Consider the following 19,069-nt stretch of genomic DNA (forward strand, 5'->3'; position numbering starts at 1 on the left):
TCAATACTGCATTGGGAGTACAGATTTCACTGGAGGCTTCAGGTGTAGCAATAGAGAGCCTTTGCTGTGCCAGAATTTAGCCAAGCTTGAGAGGAGCACATGCAGGAGCATGCTCTGGCTTGTGTAGTGTTCGCTGCAGCCCCCAGTGAAATCCGTGTCAGCGCTGTGCTTACAACTGTAGAGGATTTGGGGGTCAAATAAATGGAATTCTCGAGAAGTGAAACCATTCTGGAAACTCGACCCATCAATGTATTAAGCAGTGGAGTTAGCATTTTAATGCCACAGGTATTTTGCAGAAATTAATGCACAGAAGCTATAATTAAAAGTTTTCCACAGATATGGCATTTCATGTTGAGCCCAGCTTATGCCATGTAAGACATTTTACACCAATTAAATCCTCAAATCCCAACTCCTTAGGGCAAAACGGAGTTGGGAGGAGGACGCCGCAGTATCGGTCATTAACCCACATGTGTTTGTTCTTTGCTTTGTAATATCATTGATTTTCCAACACTATGCTAATGATGATTATTGCTGGTGCTGGGCTTACATGTAATTAATTTGGGCTGGGATATGCAGATTTGACACTGACACTGCGGCACCCTCTATGTCCTTTCTTGGAACATTGATTGTTGCTATATTGATTCCTATGTATTTATTTGTATTTTTACTCAATAAAGTTCATTTTTCTAATAAGCTATGTAGAGGTACTTTTCTATTGGGGGTGTTTTAGTGCAGTAGGTATACTGCACAGTAGGTGTGACGTTCATGTATCCTGGTTATGAGAATTAGGCGTGTATTATCCTTTGAATAGTAGCCTGCATATCTTTAACCCCAGGGCATTTTTTGCAGATATGACATATGTTACTTTATGTGGTGATAACTTTAAAACACTTTTACTTATCCAAGCCATTCTGAGATTGCTTTCTAGTCACATATTTTACTTCATGAAAGTGGTAAATTTGAGTCAAAATATTTCATTTTTATGTATAACAAAATACCTAAAGTACCAAAAATTTCAATTTCTCTTCTTTTAAAACACATAGTGATACCTCCTAAAATAGTTTTACTTTAACTTTCCCATATGTCTACTTCATGTTTGGATCATTTTGTACATGACATTTTCTTTTTTTGGGACGTTAGAAGGTTTCCAAGTTTAGAAGCAAATCTTGAAATTTTCCAAAATTTCCAAAACCCACTTTTTAAGGACCAGTTCAGGTCTGAAGTCACTTTGTGAGACTTACATAATAGAAACCATCCATAAATGGCCCCATTTTAGAAACAACACTCCTAAAGGTATTTAAAACTGGTTTTTACAAACTTTCTTAACCATTTAGGTGTTCCACAAGAATTAAAGAAAAATGTAGATGACATTTCAGAATTTCACTTTTTTGGCAGATTTTCCATTTTTATCCATTTTTTCCAGTAACAAAGCAAGGGTTGACAACCAAACAAAACTCAATATTTATGTCTCTGATTCTGTTGTTTACAGAAACACACCATATGTGGTCGTAAACTGCTGTACGGGCACACGGAAGGGCGCAGAAGGAAAGGAACGCTATATGGTTTTTGGAAGGCAGATTTCACTGGGATAATATTAAGTTGCCATGTCACATTTGAAGACCCCCTGATGCACCCCTAGAGTAGAAACTCCAAAAAAGTTACCCCATTTTGTAAACTAAACCCCTCAAGGTATTCAAAACTGATTTTACAAACTTTGCTAACCCTTTAGGTGCTCCACAAGAATTAAAGGAAAATGTAGATGAAATTTCAGAATTTAACTTTTTTGACAGATTTTCCATTTTAATAAATTTTTTTCCACTAACAAAGCAAGGGTTAACAGTTAACCAAAACTCAATATTTATCGCCCTGATTCTGTAGCTTACAGAAACACCCCATATGTGGTCGTAAACTGCTGTACGGGCACACAGCAGGGCTCAGAAGGAAAGGAACGCCATATAATTTTTGGAAGGCAGATTTCGCTGGCATAATTTTAAGTTGCTATGTCACATTTGAAGACCCCCTGATGCACCCCTAGAGTAGAAACTCCCAAAAAATTACCCCATTTTGGAAACTACGGGATAAGGTGGCAGTTTTATTGGTGCTATTTTAAGGTACATATTATTTTTGGCTGCTCTATATTGCAAATTTTGTGAGGCAAGGTAACAAAAAATAGCTGTTTTGGCACCGTTTTTATTTTTTGATAGATAATATTGTATTTTATTTTTATTTTTTTTGTTTTTGGGTGACTGTCTTATGTAGGGGCTCATCTTATTTCGGTATGAGATGATGGTTTGATTGGTACTATTTTAGGGTGCATATGACTTTTTGATTGCTTGGTATTACACTTTTTGTGATGTAAGTTGAAAAAAAATGGCTTTTTTGACACACTTTTATTTTATTTTTTTACAGTGTTCATCCGAGGGGTTAGGTCATGTGATATTTTTATACAGAAGGTTATTACAGACGTGGAAATACCTCATATGTATACTTTTTTATTTATTTAAGTTTTACACAATAACAGCATTTTTTAAACAAAAAAAATATGTTTTAGTGTCTCAATATTCTGAGAGCCACAGTTTTTTTTTTGTAATTGTCCTAGATTGGGTCTCATTTTTTGCGGGATGAGTTGATGGTTTAAGTGGTATGATTTTAGGGTGCAAATGACTTTTTGATCGCTTGGTGTTATACTTTTTGTGATGTAAGTTGAAAAAAATGACTTTTTTTACACACTTTGTAAAAAAAGAATTTACGATGTTCACCTGAGGGGTTAGGTCATGTGATATTTTTATACAGCAGGTTGTTTGGGACATAGCAATACCTAATATGTATACTTTTTTATTTATTTAAGTTTTACACAATAATATCATTTTTGAAACAAAAACAAATTATGTTTTAGTGTTTCAATAGTCGGAGAGCCATATTTTTTTTTTTTTTTGGCCGATTGTCTTAGGTAGGGGCTAATTTTTTGCAGGATGAGGAGATGGTTAGATTGGTACTATTTTGGAGGGGGGAATACACCTTTTTGATAGCTTGGTGTTGCACTTTTGGTGATATAAGGTAACAAAAAAAAGGTCTTTTCTGTAGCACAGTTTTTATTTTTATTTTTTGACTGTGTTCACCTGTGGGGTCATGTGATATTTTTATAGAGCCATTTGATACAGATGCGGCTATACCTAATATGTCTACTTTTTTTTTTTCCTATTTTCTAAATTTTTTTACTTTATTTTGGGAAAGGATGCTTTTTTTTACTTGAATCTTTTAAATTTTTTTGTAAAACCTTTTTTTTTTTACTTCTTTCTTCACTTTATTTTTTGTCCCAACTTTTTGGGATCTGATCCCCTTCACAATGCATCACAATACTTCTGTATTGTAATGTATTGGCTGTAAGTGTATTTACTCACTGTAATACACTTACAGCCAGCCTGCCTTCCCTGCCTTCGGGTCCCCAAACTATAAGGAAAAAAATAAAATATGTAAAAAACTAATGAAAGCAGGCAAACTAGAGACCGAAAGATTAATTGCCAAAGAGAGCAAAACTAACCCTAAAATGTTCTTCAATTATATAAATGGTAAAAAGTATAAATCTGAAGGTGTCGGCCCTTTACAGAGTAATGAGGGGGGAGTTGCAGAGAGCAATGAGGAGAAAGAAAAGCTATTAAATATTTTTTTCTCCACTGTATTCCCCATTAAAAGTGCCCTGACCCAGGAAAATGTACAGCGGCATATTAAAAAGATTAAAATAGACATATCGCCAGAACCGGATGGCATACACCCTGTATCCTAAGAGAGTAAGTCATGTCATAGCTATACCCTTATTTCTGATATTTAGGGACTCTATACTGACAGGGAGTGTTCCACAGGATTGGCGAATAGCAAATGTGGTGCCAATATTCAAAAAGGGTCCAAAAACAGAGCCCGGAAACTATAGACCGGTAAGTTTAACATCTGTCATGGGTAAACTGTTTGAAGGTTTTTTAAGAGATGCTATCTTGGAGTATCTCAATGAAAATAAGCAAATAACGCAATATCATCATAGATTCATGAGGGATCGGTCATGTCAAACCGATCCAGTTTCTATGAGGAGGTAAGTTCTAGACTTGACAGCGGTGAATCAATGGATGTCGTATATCTGGACTTCTCCGAATAAAAGGTTAGTATATAAAATGAGAATGCTTGGACTGGGAGAAAATGTCTGTATGTGGGTAAGTATTAAATAGTGATGAGTGGCATAGGCAATATTTGAATTCGCCGAATATTCGCCCCAAATTTTTCAAATTCGAGAATTCATGATCTCCAATCATTACCGTATTTACTTGATTGAGAAAATTGGTGTCACGGATGGTGTACAGGAAACAAGACAATACCATATAAACAATGTCTCTCTGGATCCACAACTAAGGAACAAAGGGAGACCCCTGCAATAGACCTGCCGCTCTCCCTCACTGCTCAGCCTATGCGAACACCCCAAAGGTGGATGGCCGCATATCCACGTTCCTCGGCTATCTATTACCTGAAGACCCTACAATAGTGAAGGGACACGACCACCGGCTCCCTACACTGACACGGAGGGAGTCAGGGTCACCTGGATCCAGAAAAGACAAAATCATAAATACATAAACAGCACTTATCTTGCAGACGAATGACGACTGACGACTGGGAACAGGGAACTGGGAACAGCATGCACACACACTCCAGGAAGTTGTATCAGCCGCACACTACTGCATTATGGGGAGGAACTTAAAGGGTAGCGATCAATCTAACTGCATGACAGCTGAGATAGACTAACGAGATGAGAAACTAAACCAAAACAAAGAAATTCAAGGAGGAGGATCTGAGAAGCTCCTGTGAGCGCTTCTCAGCTGTCTGGCTGTGACAGTACCCCTCCCTCTAGGAGTGGACTCCGGACACTCAGGGCCCACCTTCTCAGGATGGGACCTATGGAAAGCCCTGATGAGACGAGAGGCCTTAATGTCCGTCACTGGGACCCACATCCTCTCCTCAGGACCATAACCCTCCCAATGAACGAGGTACTGGAGGGAACCGCGGACAAGACGAGAATCCACAATCCTAGAGACCTGAAATTCAAGATTTCCATCAACCATAATCGGAGGAGGAGGCAAAGGTGAGGGTACAATAGGTTGAACATAAGGTTTCAATAAGGACTTATGAAAAACATTATGGATCTTCCAAGTCTGAGGAAGATCAAGACAGTAGGCAACAGGATTGATGACAGACAGGATCTTGTAAGGCCCAATAAACCTAGGACCCAACTTCCAGGAGGGAACCTTCAATTTGATATTCTTGGTAGACAACCACACCAGATCACCAACATTCAGGTCCGGACCAGGCACACGTCTCTTATCCGCCACACGCTTATATCTCTCACTCATGCTCTTTAGATTATCCTGAATCTTTTGCCAAATAGACGACAAAGACGAGGAGAATCTGTCCTCATCAGGCAAACCAGAAGAGCCCTCTCCCGAGAAAGTCCCAAACTGCGGATGGAACCCATATGCACCAAAAAATGGTGACTTATCAGAGGACTCCTGACGACGGTTATTTAAAGCAAACTCAGCAAGGGACAAAAAAGAACACCAATCCTCCTGATTCTCCGCCACAAAACAGCGCAGATATGTCTCCAGATTCTGATTGACTCGCTCTGTCTGGCCATTCGACTGCGGATGGAAAGCAGAAGAGAATGACAACCGAACCCCCAAGCGAGAACAGAAAGCCTTCCAGAATCTGGAAACAAACTGCGTGCCCCTATCAGAGACTATGTCTGAAGGAATCCCATGCAATTTGACAATGTGGTCAATAAATGCCTGCGCCAGCGTCTTAGCATTGGGCAAACCAGGAAAAGGGATAAAATGCACCATTTTGCTAAAACGGTCCACCACCACCAGAATCACAGACTTCCCCGAGGAACGAGGCAAGTCCGTTATGAAGTCCATGGACAGATGTGTCCAAGGACGGGAAGGAATGGGCAAAGGAAGGAGAGGACCTGATGGCCGTGAATGAGGGACCTTGGCACGAGCGCAAGTCTCGCAAGCTGCCACAAAACCCTCAACCGACTTACGAAGCGCAGACCACCAGAATCTCCGAGCGATAAGATCCAGTGTGGCTTTTGCCCCCGGGTGCCCAGCAAGGACCGTGTCGTGGTGTTCTTTAAAAATCTTGTGTCTCAAAGCGAGAGGCACAAACAACCTCCCAGGAGGACAAAGATCAGGAGCTTCTGACTGGGCTGCCTGCACCTCTGCCTCCAATTCAGGAAAAAGAGCAGAGACCACCACACCTTCAGCCAAAATGGGACCCGGGTCTTCAAAATTCCCACCTCCCGGAAAACAACGTGACAGGGCATCTGCCTTCACATTCTTAACCCCAGGGCGGAACGTAACAACAAAATTAAACCTTGAAAAGAACAAAGACCATCTGGCCTGTCTCGGGTTCAGACGCTTGGCTGACTCCAAGTAGGCCAGATTTTTATGGTCAGTAAACACGGTAATAGGGTGTCTGGCTCCCTCTAGCCAATGGCGCCATTCCTCAAAAGCCAACTTGATGGCCAACAATTCCCTATCTCCCACATCATAATTTCTCTCTGCGGAGGAGAGTTTCTTTGAGAAAAAGGCACACGGTTGCCATTTGGCAGGAGAGGAACCCTGAGACAAGACCGCACCCACCCCTACCTCAGAAGCATCAACCTCAACTATGAAGGGTAACGAAATATCAGGTTGTACTAGGATGGGAGCGGAAGCAAAACTCTCCTTGATATTAGAAAAGGCCTTACGCGCCCCTACCGACCAGGAAGAAAAATCTACCCCATTTCTGGTCATATCAGTGAGTGGTTTAACAACAGAGGAATAATTCAAAATAAATTTCCTGTAATAATTGGCAAAGCCCAAAAAACGCATCAGCACCTTCTGATTCTCAGGAAGCTCCCACTCAAGCACAGCGCGGACCTTCTCGGGGTCCATGCGAAAACCAGAAGCGGAGACAAGAAACCCCAGAAATTGGATTTCTGGAACGGCAAACACACACTCCAGGAAGTTGTATCAGCCGCACACTACTGCATTATGGGGAGGAACTTAAAGGGTAGCGATCAATCTAACTGCATGACAGCTGAGATAGACTAACGAGATGAGAAACTAAACCAAAACAAAGAAATTCAAGGAGGAGGATCTGAGAAGCTCCTGTGAGCGCTTCTCAGCTGTCTGGCTGTGACAATTGGCAATGTAATATATTTGCGATAAAAATTTGTGGTTAGAATATTCGCGATCAACACTAAGGGGTGGGCAACTTTCCTATTGGTTGCTAGGGATGTTGCTAAGTGCCGATATTCGCGATAAATTCGCGATTAGAATATTCGCGATCGACACTATTCGCAATTACGAATATATAGCACTATATTCTAAATATTAGCGAATTCTCAAAGTGGCAATATTCGCAATTAAAATTCGCAATTTGAATATTCGTGCTCAACACTAGTAAGTAACTGGCTCAGTGATAGAAAACAGAGGGTGATTATTAATGGTACACACTCAGATTGTATTCTGAGTGTGTACCTATTCTCTTCAATATATTTATTAATGATCTTGTAGAAGGCTTGCATAGTAAAATATAAATTTTTGCAGATGACACTAAACTGTGTAAAGTAATTAACACGGAAGAGGACAGTATACTGCTACAGATGGATCTGGATAGATTGGAGGCTTGGGCAGAGAAGTGGCAGATGATGTTTACACCGACGAGTGTAAGGTTATGCACATGGGAAGGAATAATGCAAGTCACTCGTACATACTAAATGGTAGAACACTGGGTAACACTGACATGGAAATGGACCTAGGAATTTTGGTGAACAGCAAACAAAGCTGTAGAAACCAGTGTCAGGCAGCTGCTGCCAAGGCTAATAAGATAATGGGTTGCATCAAAAGGGGCATAAATTCCCATGATGGGAACATAGTGCTACCACTCTACAAATCATTAGTCAGACCACACATGGAATACTGTGTACAGTACTGGGCTCCTGTGAACAAGGCAGAGATAGCAGGGCTGGAGAGGGTTCAGAGAAGGGCAACAGTACCCTGAAAGTTTATCAAAATCAACTTTAAAAATAAGACGACTGAGGGGAGATCTACCGTATTTTTCGCCCTATAAGACGCACCTGCCCATAAGACGCACCTGGTTTTAGAGGGTGAAAATAGGAAAAAAATATTTTTGACAAAAGGTGTGTCAAAACTTTTAATAAAATAAAAGACTTGGTGTAGACAGACTTGGGTGATGTGGGCCTCTTCATCCGTCCAGTGGGAGTCAGGTCATGGTTCCCAGCTGCCATCCACTTGTTCCATTCCTCCCTCATGAACACTTTAAATAGCTTATTAATGGAAACGTCCAGAGGTTGTAGCTGGCTGGTAAGCCCCCCAGGAATTACTGCTAGATGGGTGTTCACTTCCTTAAATCTTGTTTTTGTGGATTCGGTGATATGTGCCCTAAACTGGTCAAGCACTAGTAGGGCAGGTTTCTTCAGAAGTCCTCCAGTGCGTTTGGACCACACCTTTTCGATCCATACTTTCATGCCATTTTCGTCCATCCACCCTTTGTCGTGAACATGGACAATCACTCCTCGTGGGATCACCTCTTTTGGCATGGTCTTCCTTTTAAAAATCAGCATTGGTGGCAGTTTGGTACAATCTGCGCAGCAGGACAAGACAACCGTGTAATGCGTTTTTTCTCGTGTCCAGAGGTCTTCACAGTTACGGTTTTTGCGCCTCTCACATCGACGGTCCTATTCGATGGAACATCAAAGGTTAACGGAACTTCATCCATGTTCCCAATCTGGCCTATTTCATAGCCATGTTTCTTTCTTGAATCCAGCACAAATTTATGAAAAGAAAGAATCTTGGACTCATATTCTTTGGGCATTTTTTGGGCAATTCGATGTTTTGGTGCGCATAGCAAGGCCACATCTCCTCATGAATCTGTAGCACCATGATGCCGATCCAGTGAAGTCGTCAATGCCTTTCTCTGCAGCAAGACGTTTGGCTTCATAGATGATCATTTTTGTGGATACTGAGAAGCCATTGTTCCTGTGACATGTGATCCACTCTTTCATGTCCACGTCTAGCTGTGGCCACTTTGCAGCACACCCACGAAGAGTGTGTTTACTTTTCTCCGCTTTCTCCAACCGATCCTCTTGTTTCCTCCATGCACGAATCATCTTTTTAGTTGGAGGCGGCCCAAAATGTCTCTCCGCTGTCCTGTTTCCATGCTCTTTGGCGTACTTTATCACCTCTAGTTTAAAAGGAATTTTATAAGAAAGCCTTTTCTGCTTTGACATCGCTCAGAAATGTACAGTATGCAGCAGGAGACTACCGTAATTTTATGCAATAGAATACAGTAATGGAAGAACTGTTAGCACTACAATTATGGGGGTACTGTAGCTAAGAACATCAGCGGATGACAATGTTATGGGGGGAACTGCCACTAACACAATGTTATGGGGGGGGGGGGATATGCTTCTGACATACGGTACCGTACTTATTGGGAAAGGGGGGGATCCAATGACACTTTAAGTCGTCGTGCAGACATCCATGGAGCATGGTCCATGAAATCCCGTCCTGCTGAGTGCACGAAGGGCACAGCGTCATAGCAACCAATGACGCCATGCGCTTCGTGCACTCAGCAGGACGGCAGGCTGGAATATCATGGACAGTGCTCCACGGATGTCTGCATGACGCCTTAATAAGGGGGTCACTTTATTAGGAGTGAGCTCACTTTATTAGGAGTGAGCTCACTTTATTAGGAGTGAGCTCACTTTATTAGGAGGGGGGGCACTTTATTAGGAGTGAGCTCACTTTATTAGGAGTGAGCTCACTTTATTAGGAGTGAGCTCACTTTATTAGGAGTGAGCTCACTTTATTAGGATGGGGGGCACCTGATTAGGAGTGAGCTCACTTTATTAGGAGTGAGCTCACTTTATTAGGAGTGAGCTCACTTTATTGTCACGACCATGCTTATGGTCGTGACTCGTGTGGTCGCATGCGGTTGTCAGCGGTTTGGTCTGGTTGTCAATCACAGGTGAGGGCTGTAGTATTTGCCTCACCTGTGGTTGCCGCTGGCAACATTATTTATGTGGCAGCATAGCAGCCTGAGCTGTATCGTGGCAGCTAGCTATGTTGTGCATGCGGTTGCACCTGGAAACCTCTTTTTATAGGTGTGCCTATTATCGGTGTGCACGGGGTGTTATATGTGTTGTGTGCACTTCCCCTTTAAGTTGAAGTCTTCCCTTCCCTGATGTTTGAAGGGTTAACTTCCTTCCTAGTGTGTGTGTGCACTGGGTGTGTCTGTGTGGGTGTGGCTACATGGGCTATTTAGCCTCAGTGGAGACCTGAAGCTGAGAGGTACTCCAGCCTTGTTTGTAAGCTGGAGGCACTCTCCTGGTTTATACCATCTGCCACTGAGAGCCACCCTTGTGGTCATAAATCTTGTTAAGTTTATGTATGGTGTTTAGTAGATGTTTGTTTGGTCTTTGTTTATTGCAGTATATGGTTTCCTGGGTTCCCGTGTGATGTCTGTGTGTGCGGTGTCCTTTGTGTTGTTTGTGGACAGCAGCACTTGCACGTGGGTTCCAGGCGGTGTGTCTGTGGCAGGTAAGTGTGGTACTAGTCTCACTTACCTGTCACTGCCATATGTCTGTTCATGTTCCCCTTTCTATGTAGCTTGGCCACTTTAGACTCCTGTTCCTCCGTGTCCAGGAGGAATGGGCTGTCTACCCAGCTCCTAGTCCAGGGCCACCCTGAGGGCGAGCAGGAATATCAGGTTCCAGTGTATGAGCCCTCCCACCATCAGGGTCGGCTCATATGGCTGGGAGACAGGGTCAGAATTAGGGATGTGTAGGAGGTGACCTCTTCCCTTATTCCTGTCCTGGCCATTCTCTGACCATCCATCTTCTGATACCGCATGGCTGAGGGTTTTCCCCATCCTCAGCCGTGACATTTATTAGGAGGGGGGGCACTTTATTAGGAGGGGCACTTTATTAGGAGGGGGGCACTTTATTAGGAGGGGGGCACTTTATTAGGAGGGGGGGCACTTTATTAGGAGGGGGAGCTGTCAAGTTTGGTGTTATGCACATTTCCTTCCCCCCACTTCACATTTAAAATGCTGAAAGACATCCCTAAGGAATCCCAGTGTTAATAAAGTGCCACCCATAATAATAAAGTGGTGTGCCCTGCCAGAAAGACATCCCTAAGGACCCCACTGTTAATAAAGTGCCCACTTTATTAGGAGGTGGGCACTTTATTAACAGTGGGGTCCTTAGGGATGTCTTTCTGGCAGGGCACACCACTTTATTATTATGGGTGGCACTTTATTAACTCTGTGATTCTTTAGGGATGTCTTTCAGAATTTAAATGTAAAGTGGGGGGAAGGAAATGTGCATAACACTGCCTCAATGAACATTTCATACCGATCCTCCAGCGATCCTCTGTCTGACTGAGCGCAGCGTGACGACTGAGACGAGGGGCGGAGCAGACTTCCCTGTCACACTTTCCAGCTCCGCCCCTTGTCTTCCGGCTCCTGCGCTCCATTTCCTCCTGCATAACAGCGCTTCGGGCCGGCCGGTCCCTAAAACCCAGCACTTACTGAGGCCGGCCGGCCCATACCAGACCTCCATACCACCATCACCATCTTCAGCGGATCGCAGCATCGGAATCCCGCACCGCCGCCTGCTGGACATGTGAGCGCTGCCAGGGCTGCAAGCGCTACAGGTACAGTCGGCACAGTGTAATATACAGTCAAATATAAGCGCCGGATATGTTTTTTTACCCCAGGTTTCACCTATATTCACCCCATAAGACGCACTAACTTCCCCCCCCCCCATATTGGGGGGGGGGGGAAAGTGCGTCTTATAGGGCGAAAAATACGGTAATTACTATGTATAAATATATCAGGGGTCAGTACAGAGATCTCTCCCATCATCTATTTATCCCCAGGTCTGTGACGAGGGGACATCCTCTGCGGCTGGAGTAAAGAAGGTTTGTACACAAACATAGAAGAGGATTCTTTACGGTAAGAACAGTAAGGCTATGAAACTCTCTTCCTGAGGAGGTGGTGATGGTGAGTTCCCTAAAAGAGTTCAAGAGGGGCCTGGATGTATTTCTGGAGTGTAAGAATATTCCAGGTTATAGTTATAAGAGATGGGTTGTTGATCCAGGGAGTCATTCTGATTGCCTGATTGGAGTCGGAAAGGATTTTTTTTCCCCTTAAGTGGGATTTTTTTTGCCTTTCTCTGGATCAACTTGCAGGATAACAGGCTGAATTGGATGGACAGATGTCTTTTTTCGGCCTTATAAACTATGTTACTGCGTTAAATTAACCTGTAATAAGCAAGTAAAACAAATTGTTGGATGGCATCATTTTTTGCTAAGGCACCATGCTTAATGTAAATGTCACACAATGACCACAGCTCACAGTCGTCGGATACAAGGCCCCAAGTTGTAATGTAATAGTAAGGTACTTCTGATTTTTAACATCTGGAGGGCTGGGAAAATAAAGCTGTGTTGCATTTATATTAAATCGAGAGAAACACTGTTAGTGAAAGACATTACTGTGTTATTTATTCCTTATCATCTGCTAGAGTGAGTCTTTTGTCTCAATGAAATTGTCTGGCTGTAAGAAGGTTGCCTGCTGATACATTCCTCAAATAAGATATTTAAAGTATGACTACAAAAGATTATTTTTATGCCTCTTCTCGTCATTGATTTATTCCTCACATTTACTTGCTTATATCCCACAAGGATAACGACATGAATACCCAATAACTCTGCACTTTATGGTGAGCTCAATCTGAACCACTTTTATATCCTCTATAATTCCTTAGCCTATTTTCATTTTCTGCAAAACCACCTTCAGACATGAAGATTCCCACCTGACCAAGATATCCAGTTTTGCCGTCACAAGAAAGTTAATTTGTCTGGTGTGTTAAGCTGTTAGGATGTTTCATTTCATGAGTGTACCATCTTCCATCATTTTAATTCATCATTTTGACAATGGGTTTGTTTCTGAGAAGTTGTTCTTGATTATCTAATGCAATATTTTTGGACACAATGAAATGCTGTTTGAATAGAGATTCATTTGTCAATGGAACAGTCTAGACACAGCGTTGGGTTGAGAAGGACCCATAATCAACCATGTGCAAGGCATGCCAATAAGCCAAACTTATATTATAAACATAAAACTATATCCAAAACTACGCAAGGTCAGTATAGAAATTGAAAGTAAACTCACATTTTCTATAGCATTTAGTTTTTTTTCTGTCTCATTGGAAATACATTGTTTTAACTGCATGTTATTTTATGTTTTATTTATAAAGCACAAGAATATACAGTGGGGAAATAAACATACACTGATAAAAAAAATTGAGAAAGAAACTGAGACACAGGGTGAAGAGGCGCTTGATCACTAGAGTATACAAAAGCGATAAGTGAATAGAATGGAAACCGCATTCTGTCCTATTTGCTCTTCACCTTGTTTTAATCATTATAAAGACCCTTACAATGTTTGTAGCTTCCATATGTATTAGAGGGAATTAACCAAAGCAATAGCATACAATATTTTGGCAAAGTGAGCCGTCAGAAGGAAAGTTGCCAGGTCTGTACTTGACACATTGTTAGGGACATAGCTGTAGAGGGTGCAGATAACAGTAACACCCAAGCTCTGGTGTGTGAGGGAGTTTTTAGCGTTTAGTACTGTAGGTATAGGCCCTATTACAGTTCATGTACTGGGGCTTTTGAAGCTTCAAGTTATATCTTTGCAAATAGCAAAAAAAAAAAAAAAAGGTGAAACTCAGCATAGTAGCCGGTAAGTCAAATCGGCCGGTATATTATGTGGCTAGGGGTCAGGAAAGAGGCAGTCGCCTTCTTTTAGAAATATTAATATTTACTGGACATTCAAGAGAGTTGCTGAACACCACCACTAAGCAACTATTTGTGTTCAGTAGTGTGATTTGTGTTAGAGACACATGCTCTACTGGGGAATACAGTCTGCACTATGCCAGCATCTGCATCTATAGATGTTTTGCTAATACTAATGCTTATAAATGATACAGACATACAGTGAATAAATAATTACACTATACACCTTTCAAATAATGCATCCACATTTGAGATGTCCGGTCCATGAACAAATCGTTCTTTTGTCGATTCACCTGACTGAGCTGATCCGTTTGAAACGGCTCAGTCTGTGACGTAGCACTTCTAGCTATGCCTACTGCTAGCAGAGAGACTCTAGCAGCGCATGTCTTGTGTAATATGATCCTAGAGTGGAAGCAGGCACATCATGACTAAGGATCCACATCTATAGTGATCCGAAACCGGTCAATTTTCTGCATTGCTGTATGTTGGTTTTTATCTGCACGGGATTAAATAAAGCCTTAAGTATTTTTCAGTGAAGCTGGACCGTCTTTCTTTTTATTGGAATCACACACACATAGTACACTGAGTCTAAGAATTAGTTAGTTACTACTTAGTTAATAGACTCATTCGATTCTTTTAGTTAAAAGAATCGTGTGTCACCTCCCTACCAGGAGCATGTTCATAACACTGACTCCATATATGGACACATCCATGTATGGAGCCAGAGCAGGGACTCCTTAGCCGGGAAATTCCCCACTCTGGAGTTCCGACTGTTCTACCTTCTGCAAATTGAAGCAGGGGGCCCCTTAGAGGATCAGGGCCCCGGGAAACTGCCCAGTTTGTTGGCCCTGTGCCACATATTTAACCCCTTAAGGACTCGACCCTATTTCACCTTCTGGACTTGGCCATTTTTTGCAAATCTGACCAGCGTCACTTTAAGTGCTGATAACTTTAAAACGCTTGGACTTATCCTGGCCATTCTGAGATTGTTTTTTCGTCACATATTGTACTTCATGACACTGCTAAAATGAAGTAAAAAAAAATCATTTTCATTTATAAAGAAAAACCAAATTTACAAAAAATTTGTAAAAAATTGCAAATTTCCAAGTTTCAATTTCTCTACTTCTATAATACATAGTAATACCTCTAAAAATAGTTATTACTTTACATTCCCCATATGTCTACTTCATGTTTGGATAATTTTGGGAATAATATTTAATTTTTTGGGGATATTACAAGGCTTAGAAGTTTAGAAACAAATCTTGAAATTTTTCTGAAATTTTCAAAAACCCAATTTTTAGGGACCAGTTCAGGTCTGAAGTCACTTTGCGAGGCTTACATAATAGAAACCACCCAAAAATGACCCCATTCTATAAACTACACCTCTCAAGGTATTCAAAACAGATTTTACAAACTTTGTTAACCCTTTAGGTGTTCCACAAGAAGTAAGAGAAAATAGAGATACAATTTCAAAATTTCCGTAAACCGCTGTACGGGCACACGGCAGGGCGCAGAAGGAAAGGAATGCCATACGGTTTTTGGAAGGCAGATTTTGCTGGACTGTTTTTTTTTACACCATGTACCATTTGAAGCCCCCTGATGCACCCCTAGAGTAGAAACTCCATAAAAGTGACCCCATCTAAGAAACTACACCCCTCAAGGTATTCAAAACAGATTTTACAAACGTCGTTAACCCTTTAGGTGTTCCACAAGAGTTATTGGCAAATGGAGATGAAATTTCAGAATTTAAATTTTTGGGCAAATTTTCAATTTTAATCCATTTTTCCCAGTAACAAAGCAAGGGTTAACAGCCAAACCAAACTCAATATTTATGGCCCTGATTCTGTAGTTTACAGAAACCCCCCATATGTGGTCGAAAACAGCTGTACGGGCACATGGCAGGGTGCAGAAGGAAAGGAATGCCATACGTTTTTTGGAAGGCAGATTCTGCTGGACTGTTTTTTTTTTTTGACACCATGTCCCATTTGAAGCCCCCTTGATGCACCCCTAGAGTAGAAACTCTAAAAAAGTGGCCCCATTTTTGAAACTACAGGATAAGGTGGCAGTATTGTTGGTACTAGTTTAGGGAACATATGATTTTTGGTTGCTCTATATTACACTTTTTGTAAGGCAAGATAACAAGAAATAGCTGTTTTGGCACCATTTTTATTTTTTGTTATTTACAACATTCTCCTGACAGGCTAGATCATGTGGTATTTTTATAGACCAGGTTGTCACGGATGCGGCAATACCTAATATGTATATTTTTTTTAATTTATGTAAGTTTTACACAATGATTTCATTTTTGAAGCAAAAAAAATCATGTTTTAGTGTTTCCATAGTCTGAGAGCCATAATTTTTTCAGCTTTTGGGCGATTACCTTGGGTAGGGTATGATTTTTGCAGGATGAGATGACTGTTTTATTGGCACTATTTTTGGGTGTGTGTGACTTTTTGATCGCTTGCTATTACACTTTTTGTAATGTAAGATGACAAAAAATGGATTATTTAGCACAGTTTTTTTTTTTTTTTTTTTTACGGTGTTCATCTGAGGGGTTAGGTCATGTGATATTTTTATAGAGCCGGTCGATACGGATGCGGCGATACCTAATATGTATACTTTTTATTTATTTATGTAAGTTTTACACAATAATATCATTTTTGAAACAAAAAAAATGATGTTTTAGTGTCTCCATATTCTGAGCCATAGTTTTTTGGGCGATTGTCTCAGGTAGGGGCTAAGTTTTTGCGGGATGAGGTGACGGTTAGATTGGTACTATTTTGGTGGGCATACGCCTTTTTGATCGCTTGCTGTTGTACTTTTTGTGATGTAAGGTGACAAAAAAATTTAGCACAGTTTTTATTTTTTATTTTTTACGGTGTTCATCTGAGGGGTTAGGTCATGTGATATGTTTATAGAGCCGGTCGATACGGACGCGGTGATACCTAATATGTATACTTTTTTTTCCCCTATTCTTTACCAATTTTTTTTAACTTTATTTGGGGAAAATTACGTTTTTGTTTATTTTTACTTGAAACTTTAAATTTTTTGGGGGAAAACTTTATTTTTTCAACTTTTTTTCACTTTATTTTTTGTCCCACTTTGGGACCTGAACTTTTGGGGGTCTAATCCTTTACAATGCATTCCAATATTTCTATATTGGAATGCATTGGCTGTATGAGTAATACTGTGTATTACTCAGGTAAAAAAGTAAGGAATAAAAAAAAAAAAATTAAAAATAGAAAAAATAAAATAAAGTATACATATTTGGTATTGCCGCGTCCGTAAAAACCAGCTCTATAAAAATATCACATGACCTAACCCCTCGGGTGAACACCGTAAAAAAAAAAAAAACTGTCAAAACAAGCAATTTTTGTCACCTTACATCACAAAAAGTGCAACACTAAGTGATCAAAAACGCGTATGTCCCACAAAATGGTACCAATAAAACCGTCACCTCAACCCGCAAAAAATGAGCCCCTACATAAGAAAATCTCTCAAAAAATAAAAAAACTATAGCTCTTAGAACATGGAGACACTAAAATATCATTTTTTTGGTTTCAAAAATGCTATTATTGTGTTAAAGTGAAATAAATGAAAAAAAGTATACATATTAGGTATTGCCGCGTCCGTAAAAACCAGCTCTATAAAAATATCACATGACCTAACCCCTCGGGTGAACACCGTAAAAAAAATAAAAATAAAACCTGTGTCAAAACAAGCAATTTTTGTCACCTTACATCACAAAAAGTGCAACACCAAGTGATAAAAAACGCGTATGTCGCACAAAATGGTACCAATAAAACAGTCACCTCATCCCGCAAAAAATGAGCCCCTACATAAGAAAATCTCTCAAAAAATAAAAAAAACTATAGCTCTCAGATCATGGACACATTAAAACATCATTTTTTTGTTTCAAAAATGCTATTATTGTGTAAAACTTTAAGAAATAAGAAAAAGTATACATATTAGGTATCGCCACGTCCGTAACAATCTGATCTATAAAAATTTCATTTGACTGAACCCCTCAGGTGAACGCTGTAAAAATAAATAAATAAAAACTGTGCTAAAACAACCAATTTTTTGGTCACCTTGCCCCATAAAGTGTTATAATAAATGATCAAAAAATCATATATACCCAAAAATAGTAGCATTAAAACTGGCACCTTATCCCCTAGTTTCCAAAATGGGATCACTTCTTGGGAGTTTCTACTGTAAGCGTGCATCAGGGGGCTTCAAATGGGACATGGCATCTAAAAACCATGTGGCGCTCCTTTTCTTCTGCGCCCTGCCGTGTGCCCATACAGCAGTTTATGACCACGTGTGGGGTGTTTCTGTTAACTGCAGAATCTGGGTAATAAATATTGAGTTTTGTTTGGCTGTTAACCATCGATGTGTTAAAGAAAAAATTGGATTAAAATGGAAAATCTGCCAAAAAAGTGAAATTTGAAAATTTGATCTCCATTTTCCTTTAATTCTTGTGGAACGCCTAAAGGGTTAACAAAGTTTGTAAAATCGGTTTTAAGTAACTTGAGGGGTGTAGTTTCTACAATGGGGTTATTGATGGGGGTATCCACTATGTAGGCCCCACAAAGTGACTTCAGACCTGAACTGGTCCTTAAAAAGTGGGTTTTGGCAATTTTCTTAAAAATTTGAAGAATTGCTTCTAAACTTCTAAGCCTTCTAACGTCCTAAAAAATTAAAATGACATTTCCAAAATGATGCCAACATAAAGTAGACATATGGGGAATGTTAAGTAATAAATATTTTATGAGGTATCACTTTCTGTTTTAAAAGCAGAGAAATTGAAATTTAGAAAATTGCTAATTTTTCAAATTTTTGGGTAAATTTGGTATTTTTTCATAAATATAGGTGAAATATATTGACTCAAATTTATGACTATCATGAAGTACAATGTGTCATGAGAAAACAATCTCTGAATAACTTGGATAAGTAAAGGCATTCTAAAGTTATTACCACATAAAGTGAGATATGTCAGTTTTGCAAAACAATGGGGTTAAAACAGTGGCATGTAATACTTAACACCCCTATAAATAGTGTCACCTAAGTTGTGTCCTTAAAGAAGAACCAACCAAGGTACTGAAAATAGTGGCACTCCGCATTAAGTGCCCCTGAAAATAATTGCACTGATATACGTCTCATGA

This window comes from Bufo bufo, chromosome 4, assembly GCF_905171765.1.
Source record: "Bufo bufo chromosome 4, aBufBuf1.1, whole genome shotgun sequence".
Taxonomy (NCBI): domain Eukaryota; kingdom Metazoa; phylum Chordata; class Amphibia; order Anura; family Bufonidae; genus Bufo; species Bufo bufo.